A 12,923-nucleotide genomic window follows, 5' to 3' on the forward strand; every position below is an offset into this window, starting at 1 on the left:
TTTATTCATATTTTGAGAGACAGAGCGTAAGTGGGGGAGGGGGAGAGAGAGAGGGAGACACAGAACCTGAAGCAGGCTCCAGGCTCTGAGCTGTCAGCAGAGCCCGACGCGGGGCTTGAACTCACGAACCTTGAGATCATGACCTGAGCGAAGTCAGATGCTCAACCCACTGAGCCACCCAGGTGCCCCTTAATTAATCTAAGTTTAAAAACAGCAATAACAGAATTAAAGTCCCAGTGCATTTTTTTTGGTAGGGAGGACTTGAAAAGTTATTCCAAAAGTCCATCCTGAAGGTCAAATGTATTAGGAAGAGCCAGAAAATATTTGAAAATAAAATCTGTACTGTAAAATTAGAACCACGCACTACTGCCAGAACAGACAGACAAAGGAACAAAAGAGAAAAGCCCAGAAGCAGAGGATTTAGTATATACCAAAAGTGACGCTTCAAGTCAGTCAGGACAAGATGGGTTATTCAGTAAACTGTTGGGACAGCAGTTACCTTGGTGATCCTCCCATGGGCACAGCACCTGCATGTGTCTTTTGTAAAAGCTCCACTGGCCTGATAATTCAGAAAATATTGTAGGTTATATTCTTCTGTCTGATCTTGTACTGAAATGAATTCCTGATGAAGATTTAAGAGAGAACAAACTCAAATACCAGAAGAAAATATTGGTAAACATATAATCTTGGGTTTGAGACAGACGGTAAATAAATCTCAAAGGCAGAAACCACCATGAGAAGACAGAGAGATTTGTTTATACCAAAAATTTTTTAAAGTACATATATCCGCATACACGAATTAACAAAGTTGAAAGACAGATGCCAAGCAGGGGAAATGTTTATTACGCAAACGGCAGACAATTCTTAACTATGTAAAGCACTTTTGTAAGACCATAAGATAATAAGGAATATTTTATAGACAAATGGGTTGAGGGCATGGACAGGAGATTTGCCAAAGAAGAAATCCAAAAAGCATATAAGCATGGAAAAATGTTTACATGGTTAAGAATCAAAGGACTGCACATTAAAAGGACAGCGAGAAACCTTTCATTCTATCCAAGTTTTAAATACTTAAAGTAATTTTAATCTTGACTTCCAAGGGAGTGGCATATCCGAATGTTAACAGTGATTAATTATCTTTGGGTAGTGGGTTAAGGGTACTTTTCTCTTTTTTGTTTCATTTTTCTTGGTATTAATAGTTTTCTTTTGGGGCGCCTGGTTGGTTCAGTTGCTGAAGTGTCCGACTTCGGCTCAGGTCATGATCTCCTGGTTTGTGGGTTCAAGCCCCATGTCAGGCTCTGTGCTGACAGCTCAGAGCCTGGAGCCTGCTTCGGAATCTGTGTCTCCCTCTCTCTGCCCCTACCCCACTTGTGCTCTGGCTCTCTCTCAAAAATATTTAAAAAATGGTTTACTTTTGCAATAAAGGAGTAATAGTTTGTGCTGACTCTTAGAAAAGTGCTCAACTGGAATCTCTGGAAGACTCATCCCAGGGTAGCGAGCAAGGTTGTGTCCAAGCTGTGGCCTTGGAGTTGTTGACCCACATTGTATCATCTAGGCTTCAGCTTCAGGACCTGGGTCCAGGTGGCTGCTGGTTAGACAAGAGGAATGAGGTGAAGGCAGGAAGACCACTCAATGAGCTAGAGCATCACAATTCAGGTGGCAATAACATACCACTGTTTTCAGTGTGGTGTGACCACTGTTTTCAAGCCAAAAAAAAAAAAAAAAAAGGAAAAGAAATTAAAGACATGTCTATTCATGTTCTGTGGGAAGAAAGGCTGGGCTGAGAGAAGAAGAAAGTAAAGTCAGTCAAGCCCATGGATGAAGAAAATGCTGAGCTACTTTTTGTTGGAGTAGAACAGGCAGTTGTCTATATTGCTGCAGTTGTCTATGTTGGGTGACTTCAGACCCAGAACCAGTCATTTCCAACATCTGGAACAGTCATTCCTGGCACATGTTCAAGAAAAATGAAAGGCCACTTCAGTCAAGGAACCACCTGTCCATTACAGCCTACCAAACCTGTGACCCTTCTCAAGTCCTGTGGCCATCTTGTGTGGCTCTCAACATGAACTGAGATCAGTAGAGTTGTGCTATCTGTTGAGCTTCTTTCTGTCTACACCCGGTTCTAACACAAGCCAAGCCTCACAATTCTTCAGAGTTACTCAGTATTCAGCTTCTGGTACTTCCTCTGGGAGGTATAAATGAAAGTCTTTCTGTATCCAAGCAGCTTCCACTTCTGGAGAAAATCCGAGTTACCTTGGGTTGGGTTCCCTGGAAACAGACTCTGAGTCTCTGTGTTCAGGGTTTTTGGGGTGCAGTGGAGGGGTCCTCAGGGACAACACCTATAAGTGAATAAGGGATAGAGGCCTGGGCAGAGGGAGAAGTGGTTCTTCTTACCAATCCTAGGGAGAGCTCTGGAGCTGGGGTGGCCTTATGGGGTTGTCTCAATTGAGGCACAGGGGCCAGGCCTTTATATCTCCTAAATTAATCAGTCACTGCGGCCGCTTGGGTGTCTCAGTCGGTTAACATCCAACTCGTGATTTCGGCTCAGGTCATGATCCCATCCAGGGTGGGATCACACTGGGCTCCACACTGAGTATGGAGCCTGCTTGAGATTCTCTCTCTCTCTCTCTCTCTCTCTCTCTCTCTCTCTCTCTCTCTCACACACACACACACACACACACTCAAATAGGAAAGGAAAAATAAAAAAAATAAAAATAAAAAACATCAGCCACTGAATGCATGCTGTTTCCTGGGGAGAAGGCATATTCTTTGATGAGGCCGGTTATATCAACCTCAGTCAAGGGAAGTCTCCAGGGAGGAAGGCAGCTGAATTGCCCTAGCAGACTGTAGGGGAAAAAAAGAGGTCCTGAGGGAAGTGAGCTTGCTCGAAGGATTTATTGTGTGGAATCAAAAGGTCAGACAGAGGGTTATGCTCCACAGGAGGTCCAAAGGACAGGCCATACTCAATGGCAATGGGAAATGCACTAGTGAGAGAAATACCAGCATCACTAAGAAGTTCAGAGGGGGCTAGGGTAATCTCTAGGGTAATGATAGCATCCTGAAGCGATAGAAGCTAGGTGGTGACTTTAACCACCAGAAGCCTGGAGGCTGTAATTACTATAATAGCTGGCAAGTTAAGAGGGGCTGCATGGGTACTTGGCCCTCAGGTGCTGTGAAGGTATTTAATAGTACAAGGTGTCCATAGGGGAAAAATAGATGGGCAGCTTATAGGGTGCTGCTTGATATCTATAACCAGAAGAAGGCAAGAATGGCAGAAGAGGGGTCTGAGGGTGGTTGCCTTAATTAAAAAGTCATACTTCCTGTACAGTTCTCAGATCTGAGTCAATCTTCAGACCTGGACCACAGAATCCATTGACTGAGAAGAACCCATTCCCTAAGAAGAAGAACCCTGCAACACAGAAACAGATATTACTGCAATGATTACTCTGTGGCCTATGGCCATTTTCACAGCCAACTATATGTTAGGGAAAGAGAAGTACCCAGAAATTTTGCAGAGTCCAGAGGATCTTGTTGCCCAGAAACTCAAAGTGTTATCATGGCCTCTTTTTAAGAGTGGGGACTTATGGGGGTCAGGTAATGAGCACAGGTATGTATAATATCCAGTTTACAATGAGTCCGTGGGAGCATGGACCTATCCACTAGTCTTTCCTCAGTCCCTGAGTGCATAATTGGGAGTATATATTGAGAGCAAGCTCCACATTAGGTCTTTGGCCTTGAGTTCTCATGGTGAGGAAAACCAGGTGAAAGCCACTAAAACTGTCCCTTCCTTATCGAGTTGAGATAATAAATAAGAACCAATATTTCATCCAAGGGGCTAGGATGATGATGGTAGAGATTAATGCCACCATTAAAGACCTAATAGATACAGAGTAGTTGTCCCTGTCATGTCTCCATTTAATTTGCCAGTCTGGCCACTTCAGAAACCAGGAGAATGGTTTATAGACAACTGAAGATGTAATCATGTAGTAGACTTGATTATAGTCATTGTGCCATCTCTGCGATCTGTCATAACACAGTCCAAAAGGATCGGGACCACCTGGACATCCCAGAGAACCTATCTGTTCTATTGATAACAGCCTGCTAATAATATAACCCTATCTGTTCTGTTGATAACAGCATGCTAATCAGGCATGCTGAGCAAGAGATAGCTAGTACATTGGAGACCTTGGAAAGATACACGCACTTCACATAAACCCATGAAGATTCAGAGACCTGTCACTTGAGTTGTTAGGGAACCAGTGGTCAGGGATCTGCCAGGATAGTTCCTTCAAAGTAAAAGGCAAATTATAAAACACAAATAAGCAAGGTGAAAGAAAACATTGCTTATAATCCCGTAAAAGCGACATGTAAAATTGTTCATAGTGTTTATATCTTTTAAGATGTTTTTCATTGTGCAGAGAATATAAATATCACAAACTAATACAGAATCATATCACTATCTGATACCATGTTTATTTGCTTGTTTGCTTGCTTATTGCCTAGATCTCCTCATTGTGATGCAAGCTCCATGAAAGATGCACTTGGTGCTGGATAAATATTTTTTGGTGGCATAAATGAGACATACCATACCCATTGTTTTGTAGCCAGCTCTTTTCAGTTAACTTCTGGGTGCTTCAAGTTATACTTCATTTTTCTTAAACTGTGCCATTCCAGAAAGTCAGGTGAAAGCAAAATCTCACACTCCAAAGACTGCTTCTAGCACTGCAACTTTAAAACCACGAAACCTTAGTCTTTGGGCTCCAGAAACCCTCTAGAATCTCTTTTCTTTTGGCCAGCACTGCCTTAGAATCTTCAGCGGTCACAGCCTTGCCTGGATCATTCTTTAGAGGAGCCAAATCAGGTTCCAAGGACGTGAGTGAAGAAGAGTACCAGGCAAACAGCACAGCCCGCAGCCACGTCCCTCCTCTAGCCACACGGGGGCGTGAGAGCGTCACGGTCCGCTCCCGGTCGGCGGCCCTCGGGAAGGAAGATTATGGGCGGGTGTGTCGACTGCCCGCTGTGGGCGGAGCAAAAGGCGTCAAGGACCGGGCAGAGGGCAGGAAGTAAGGAGGCGGGGCTTCTGGATGGGGTACGCGCTTGCGCAAAGGGCCGGTCTGAAGAGTCGTCTTCGCTTTCGCCACTCCTAGGGTCTGTCCTGTGGGGACGTCTTTGTCCCCCTTTTACGAGTTGGGCCGGACCCAGGGGTGGGGGCAGAGTGCGAGAACTTCGAGGGGCGCCGGGGTGAGGGGCGGAGCCCTGTGAGCACGGGGAAGGGAGTGGGGTGGCGAGGCCTGGGGGGAAGGGACGGAGGGGCGCCGGGTGTGTGTGGGAGAGGGTTGGGGAGAGCCGGGGGACAGGGGTTAGTGGAAAAGGGGTACGGGAGAGTTGTGTCTCATCCCTCCCCTCCCCCCGCTCCCGGCGTGAAGTGCAGGGACCCCAGGGTGCTACTCTGCCGGCCGGGAAGTTGCTAGTTAGCAGGTGGATGTGGTTTCCGAGAAGATACCTCCCTCTCCCCTCATCCTTTCTCTTTAGCAGCTCTTTTTTTAAAGTAGTATTTCTTATTAACACGGACGGCACGGTGTGCCTCACTGCGACACCTTCACCCGTGCAAAACCGCTTCCAACCGCCTACAGCAACTTGAGAGGCAGTCCCTCTCTTTCCTCCTCACTCTTAAAGTAGACAACATAAGTTTTCCTACCTAAACCCTGCAATGAAGAACCCAACATTTCCCGTGTAACCAGTGCAAAGGCGTTTTGATACTTTCTTCATAAACTTGTTTACAAAAAGAGCTTTTTATACTCTTTAAATAATGTCACTTGCCTGTGTAAAGCTGAGCAACAGTTTTATTGTGCCATGCAGTCCTCAATGAGCAATTTTAGTCCGGGGCGACGAAAAGACCTCATTTGGAATTCAGGGATTGATCCACCGTAGGGACCCCAACCAGTACCGTGTATCCCTCGCTGAAATGCAGTGGGTTTATATCCATCATCTCAGCCGTGGTGACGGGGTGCACGCAGTCTGACATTTGGAAGCTTAAGAACCAAGGCTGTTGCCTTCCAATTTTTTTTTTTTTTTTAAGTCTTCCATCATGTGTGTACTTTGCTTGAATGATTATTTTAAAGTACATGTCCTATTTTTGCCAACCTGACGGCTGTTTCCATAGAAACTAGAGAAGAAATAGTCATTTTCAGCAGAGTTGTTAAAACTGTCTTCCAGGCTTCAGCTGTGAGTGCCAGTGAGTGCTGTACTTGCTCATTCTGAGATGGTACTTAAAGAATTAAGGATGTGAAATGGTCTTAGAGGCTAACCATCCAAATTGCTTAATTTTCTCACATCATTACGTTAGTAATCCTTGAAGTTTGCCAGCTATGTTTGCTGACCTGCTCTCGTTCTTTGAAGAGGATAGGCCAGCCCTGAATCTTTCTTAGGCTCTGTGTAGTCTAGCGTTGGCTCTGTGAAATGTATAAATAGGTTTCTTCCCCCAATTTTTTTTTTTTTTTTTTTTTAACCATTTCTCAGGGATAAGCCAGGGATTGCAAAATATCAGGCTCCATTTCTGTTCTAAATGACAGTTTATTGTCAGTGATGTCAATGATAATGTTTTTACTTATGTTCATGTAATGTTTGGGGCTTTTGCTTGTACCTCCTGTGTCAGAATTTTTTTTTTTTTTTGTAATTTCACATAAGTCATGAGAGATGAGCAAGACTTTGCTTGCTATAATCGCAGAGCTAAGCTGTGCAATTGATGCGCATAGATATTAGAGATGAGAGGTTTTCTGAGGGGTGTAAGTAAATTAGTGGGTCTGGAGCTTAGGAATGGGTGAAGGACAGCCGGGGAAGGTGGCTGGAGAAATGGTAGGAGGTGGCATTATGAGAGGCCTGGTCTTTCATATGCAGGAGTTTATTGAAGCCCACGGAAACCATTGGGAATTACAAAAATAGTTGTTAGTTTTGGGGCTTACAAAATAATACACCTTGTAAAAATTTGAACAGCACAGAAATACATGAGATGAAAATCCTTTACAATGACTCAAAATAACCACTATGAATAGTTTGCTATGTATTGCTTTAGATTTATTTGTATTTGTGTATGTTAGCATATTGCAGCATTACTGTTGCTGCAAATTGGGCAGAGATTTTTGTCTCTTTTTTTGTGGTTATCTCCAGCATCCAGAATGGTATGATACGGTATGTAGGACGCGCTCATTAAATATTTAATGAATGAATGACATCATTTAGATGGAAAACTGAATGGGGTCTTGTGTATGTTGGTTTGGTCAAGGTGGTTAATAAGCTTTGTTTTTTTTTTGTTTTTTTTTTTTTAAGTTGGTTGCCAGCATTTTAAAACTGCTAACTTCCACATAAAGTTTGAATTGCTTGCTTTTCTTGAAAGCATTGAACTGTTTGGTAACACTAAGTTCAAATTCCATTACACTTGTTGCATCTTCTTTAGATAGGCATGAATCTGCATTTATGTCAGGATGGCTTTGCCTGGACTCTACAGACTAGCACTGTGGCTAATACAATAGCCACTAGTCACCTATGGCCATTTTGTTTTAGATGAACTAAAATGAACTAAAGGGGTGTCTGGGTGCCTCAGTTCGGTCGAGCATCTGGTTTCAGCTTAGGTCATGATCTCATGGTTCATAGGTTTGAGCCCTGCTTTGGGTTCCTTGTTGTCAACGCAGAGCGTACTTGGGATTCTCTCTCTCTCACTCCCTCTGCCCCGTCCCTGCTCAGGCATGAGCGCGCGCTCTCTCTCTTACAATAAATAAATGAACACTAAAAAATTCTTTTGCTCAGTCACACCAGCCACATTTCAAGTGCTCAGTAGCCATAGGTAGAAGTTAGCACATTGGACAATGAAGACACATTTCTATGACTGCAGAAGTTTCTGTTGTGCAGTGCTGGTTTACACATCTGAGTTTGCCATTCCTGATATACAGAATTTTGGCAAGTAGTATTATTATTTTTAAGATTTGTATATCTTTGTCATTATACAAATCTCCATTTTTAAAAAAAAATGGTTGCCTTATATTTAGCAATGTAAGGCTTATGTGAGTTGTGGGAGTAGGATTCTGTTGTCTGATTTGTAGTTTAGATAGCTTTACTTCTTGTTTTGGGGGGGACGAACTGGAGGGGTAGGAGTTGGTGGTAAAATGGGCAGAGAGATTGGAGGTTATATAGTCATCCACAGCCTAAGGCCACAGAGCCCAGGAAGGGCTAGATTGAGACATTAAGGAGGCAGAATTGACACGACTGATTTAATGTGGATTGAGATCTGTTGTATGTTAAAGTCACTGAAGAGATAATCCACTACTAATCTGGAACTGATTCAGTGTTGAAAATCGGGAATTTGGCTTTGCAAAGTATAGAAGGAACCCTCAGTTGTAATAAACAGCATGTATATTAAAATGTTATTAGCTTATGTATGAAGTGTGTAACTTTTATACCTCGTAACCTCTTAAGTCAGAGGTCATTTATTTATGAGATACTCCTCCTTTTAAAGAGAGGGAATTGTTTTAGGGGTAAAGTAAAAGCTTATGTAGCTCAGTTAAATTTAGGAAGTACAGTGGACTCTTGGGAACTGGGTATGGAGGGTATGAATCTTGCCCCCTCTCTTTCTCTCTTTCTCTCTTTCTCTCCTTCTCTCCTTCTCTCCTTCTCTCCCTCTCTCCTCTCCCTCTCTCCCTGAAGCTTCATGATCTTTTACTTTCTGCACACTGATCGATTCCATCGTCCTTTCTCTTGATCCACTTCTTTTGCAAGGGTTTTTGTTCCCAGTTCTTGTTTGCGTGCTACTTTGTGTAGCACCAATTACAGCCCCAAATTATACATACCCTTGTACTTCTTTGCCTGATACTGCCTCACCAAAAGTCTTGTCAGTGTCAGATGTCCACACTTGGCTCTGTGGCCAGTGGAAGGGGTCTCTGGGGGAGATTGACAGTCTGGGCCTATCCCTTAAATTGAGGCTATAGGATGCCCTTAGAAAGTGGGCATGTGATTGGACAAGTGTTTGAAGCTTATCTCCTATAGTAAAGAATGTGGGTTTGTGTTGTTTTTGTAGTATGACTTCTAGCAAAAGACTTTCTGTTGTTAAACCTTAAGTACACTTCCCCATTTGAAACAATCCTTTAAAAACTTTTTTTTTCTGCATCTACCCAAACAGCATAAAAAACAATAGTTGCTTTGAACTATTGTGCTACTCAGGGAAGTCCTTTCTTTTTTAAAAATTCATAACAGTGCATAACGCTTAATAAGGAACTGTATTTTATTATTCCATAATAGTCTTACTTAGATACATTCCCCCCCCCCCCCCCCCAACTAGATTATGACATCCATGAGGGCAGGGACTGAATTTCATGCTGCATCTGTAACTCACAAGCCAGCTAGCCAATGAAGAAACTTACTGGTTACTCAAATACTAATTTTGAAATGATTTCTAGACTTCAGTTATTTTACTACTTTCAGCTTGGTTTAAAAAAGGAAAAAAAAACTAGAAAGTATCTTGTTAATAACATCAGATTATTATGTATTAAGTGTGGACTCTGATTTAAAATTGGTAGTAATTCCAAAAGGGTTAACTTGGAGTTAATGTTTACTTATCACGCCCTTTATTCACATTTTATGTTATATGCAAGGGTGGAATGTTATATAAAAAATGTTAGTAACTTTTAAATAGTCTAACATGTAGGTAATACTGTTTATTAAAACTGATTTTCTGAAGTTATTTTTCTAGATAATATTGTATTAGTCTAGGTTGAGTTAGATTTACATATTTTCTTCCAACTTTAATTATGAAGATTTTGAAACAGAAGAATTGAAAAAAAAATTAATGAACACGTATATAACCAGGACTTAGATACCATTGTTAATATTTTACTGCATTGGCTTTATGTCCTATGCAAGTGTGTGTGTGTGTGTGTGATACAAGTTGAAAGTAAGTTTTATTCATCATAAAGAGATACCTCCGCAAGTGTCTCAGTTATAAATTATTCACCTGCATAACCACATCATTATAACCTAATAAGCAATACTTACCTAAAATAACCTAAAAGCAAATCTATATGTGAATTCCCCCATTAATCCCAGTTGTCTTCCAAAGCTGATTTTTTTCTTTCAAACTAAGATCTAATCAGAGTTCACACATTGCATTTGTTACCTGTTTTTAGTATCTTTTGAAAAACAGCTTAATTGATTTATAATTGACATAAAATAAATTATGCAGACGTAAGCTATATAGTATAAGTTTTGACCTCTGTGTACACCTGTGAAACCTACATCACAAGCAAAATAGTGAACATATTCATTGCCTCCAAAACTTTATAATCCTTCTCCTGATCCTCTTTACTTTCCCATCCTCAGGCAATCAGTGATCTCTCTGTAAGTAAGTATAATTACTTTGCATTTTTACAGTTTATATTATAGAGCTGGAATCATAGAGTATGCACTTTTTTGGCGGTAGTAAGGTCTGGCTTCTATCACTTGTTGGTATATAGAGATAAAATTTGTTTTGTATGTTGCTTTTGTATCCTGACACCTAACTAAAGTCATTGTAGGAGCTTTTTTTGTAGATTCCTTTGGATTTTTTATAGAGATGATCCTATTGTGTAGGCATAAAGACCACTTCTATATTTCTTGTCTGGATGCCATTTATTTAGTTATGTATGTATTAATTCTATTGTATTGATTAGGAACTCCAGTATAATATTGAATTTAAGTGGTGAGAGTGAACATCTGTGCTTTTCTCCTGATCTTAGGAGGAAAGTATAGTCTTTCACCAATAAATATGCTGTTATAGTTTTCTGTAGATGTCCTAGTTTATGAGAGTTTTTTGTCAGGGTTGGGTGTTGGATTTTATCAAATGCTTTTTCTGTATCTATTGAGATGATCATATGGTGTTTCTTTTTCAGTGCATAGGGTGGATTACATTGATTGCTGAATTTTTCTTTCAACCTTGCATTCCTGGGACACACCTCAACTGGTCATGATGTACTGTCTTTATATATATTGTTGAATTAGATTTTCTAAAATATTAAGAATTTTTTCTGTCTGTGTTGATGAGAGATAGTACTTTATAGTCTTGTAAGTTTTTTTCTGGCTTTAGTATCATGCATGGTAATGCTGGTCTTATGGAATGAAATGCAAATTATTCATTTCTTTTCAATTTCCTGGAAGAGTTTGAATAGAATTATTTTTAATTATTCCTTAACTGTTTGACAGAATTCCCCAGTGAAGCTATTTGGGCCTGGAGCTTTCTTTGTGGGAAGGTTTTTAACTGTAAGTTAAATTAAAATAATAGATATAGGGCTGTTCAGATCAATTTCTTTCTGAGTTAGCTTTGGTAGTTTGTGTTTTTCAGGAAGTTGATCCATTTCATCTAAAATGTGAAGTTTAAGATTTTCTCTTCCATTGGTTTTAAGAAATTTAACTAGGATATGCCTTGGAGTAAGTTTCTTTTGTGTTTACTGTGTGTGTGTGTGTGTGTGTGTGTGTGTGTGTGTGTGTGTTTTAAACTTGTTGGATTTGTTGGTTTACAGTTTTCATCAAATTTGGAAAATGTTGGCCATTCTTTTTTCTTTTTATTGTCTACCTACCATGCATTCCCACTTTTCAGGGACTCCAGTTATACATATGTTAGGCCACTTGAGTTATCCTATACCCTGTTGATGCTCTGTGCATTTTTTCTCTTGGTTTTCTATTTTGGTTTTCTTGGTTTCTATTGATCCGTCAAATTCACAAGTCTTTATTTCATTGTTATAATATCTAATTTGCTGTTAGTCTCATCTAGTGTATTTTTCATGGAAGACACTAGTTTCCTTGTCTAGAAGTTCAATGTAAGTCTTCTAAAAAAACATATTCCATGTCTAACACTCTCAAATTACCTTTAGCTTCTTAAACACATGGAATATAGTTATAATAAGCACTTCAATATCTTTGTCAATGCTGTCATTCATGCTACTTAAGAGTTAGTTTTTATTAGTGTTTTTCTTGATTAAGGTTTACATATCCTGCATCTTTGCTGCCTGGCAATTTTTAATTATAAATTGTACCTTGTTAAGTGGTGGATATTTTTGTATTCTTAACAACTGTTTTTGAGCTTTTTTCTAGAATGTGGTTTAGTTACTTAGAAACAGTTTGATCTTGTTGAGTATTGCCTTTAATCTTTGTTAGGTAGGGCTAGAGTAACTTTTATTCTAGGACTACTGTTTCTCTAATGAGGCAAAACCCTCTGAGTACTCAACCCAGTGTCCCATGAGTTAAAAGGTTTTCTGCTTTGAAGAATGTAAATAGGCCGGATGCTCCATGAGTCCTGCATGTTGCTCCTCTATTCCTGTCAGGTGATTCTTTCCCACCTCCAAGGACTTTCCTCACATGAGTGCCCTGATCAGAACTCAGCTGAATATAGGAGGCAGATTTTTCTGCAGGACACACTCTGGAGTTCTTTTTCTGCACAGTTGTGTCTTCTCTCATACTGTGCTCTGCGAGGTCTAGCTACTATGGCCTACTTGAACTCCCAGCTTCATCTCTCCAATTTAGGGCCACTTGTGGGCTGTGCTAGGTTTGCCCTGTCTGCATAGTGGCCGGGAAACTCTCCAGGCAGGAACTTGGGGCAATTGTAGGACTCAGTTAATTTATTTCCCATCTCTCAGGCATCACTTATTCTTCATTGCCTAATGTCCAGTGTTTTGAAACCATTGTTGTATTTATTCTGTTTTTTCACTTGTTTTCAGTTCCTCTTATTCCATCTTGACCCCAATTAAAAGTGCCAGGATTATATGTGAAAGGATCAAGTTTGTATTTTATTTTATATTTATTTTTTAAATATGTATTTTAAATTTACATCCACATTAGTTAACATATAGTGCAATAATGATTTCAGGAGGAGAATCCAGTGATTCATCCTCTGTGTGTAACACCCA

At 40.5% G+C, this 12,923-nt stretch overlaps 1 protein-coding gene across 3 annotated transcripts in view; it reads left to right on the top strand.

The window, feature by feature from the left end:
• The first annotated feature begins 5,066 nt into the window (after positions 1-5,066).
• OMA1 (OMA1 zinc metallopeptidase) overlaps positions 5,067-12,923 on the top strand; it is an 81,604-nt gene continuing 73,747 nt past the window's right edge. For 2 of the 3 annotated variants that reach the window (XM_078451861.2, XM_060624597.3), the window contains exon 1: positions 5,067-5,148. The gene's annotated coding sequence lies outside the window, so the exon portion shown is untranslated. The other variant, XM_060624598.3, reaches the window with a different exon arrangement.

This window comes from Panthera onca, chromosome C1 (genome assembly GCF_046562875.1).
Source record: "Panthera onca isolate mPanOnc1 chromosome C1, mPanOnc1 haplotype 2, whole genome shotgun sequence".
Lineage (NCBI taxonomy): Eukaryota > Metazoa > Chordata > Mammalia > Carnivora > Felidae > Panthera > Panthera onca.